Genomic DNA, 612 nt, shown 5'->3' on the forward strand with positions numbered 1-612 from the left:
CTATGTCATTTCACATTATGAAACACAACTTAATTTCTGAGCTTATTCGTTCTACTTTCTTTGTATGTATGGATTACTTGTGTTGTTCCCAACATCTGGTGACATTTTCATGTCAATAGCATCTTGGGAAATGTATTTAATGAGAAAAATGGTGAAGTGTTAAATAGTTATTTCAGCCCCTGTATAATATTGTATTTTAATTAACAATGATAATAACTCAAAATATCTTAATTATAGCTATACTGTTGTTAAAGTTGGAATATGAACTATATTGTATGTTTTATGTGCAGACCCTTAGGATTGAAATTGTACAAATATGTACCTTTCAGTGTTCGGAAAGTCCATTTTCTATGTGAACTACTTCAAAGTCCAGTTCACCATTCCAAAGATGAAATAGTTCTATTCATAGTTCATAATTAAATATTTTGAACTAAATTCACTGTTCCAAAAATGAACTCGTTAGCAGGTTTTTTGTTTTTGTTTTTTGAATACTGTATGTTGCTGACAGGCTTTTACCCTCAAAATACTGACATTTAATTTCCCCAATGTTGCCATCCATTCAGTCCACACTAGTAGCCAGCTGCAGCTTTCACCCTACATCTCAAAAACTTG

Source organism: Phyllopteryx taeniolatus, chromosome 5 (genome assembly GCF_024500385.1).
Source record: "Phyllopteryx taeniolatus isolate TA_2022b chromosome 5, UOR_Ptae_1.2, whole genome shotgun sequence".
NCBI classification, from domain to species: Eukaryota; Metazoa; Chordata; class Actinopteri; order Syngnathiformes; family Syngnathidae; genus Phyllopteryx; species Phyllopteryx taeniolatus.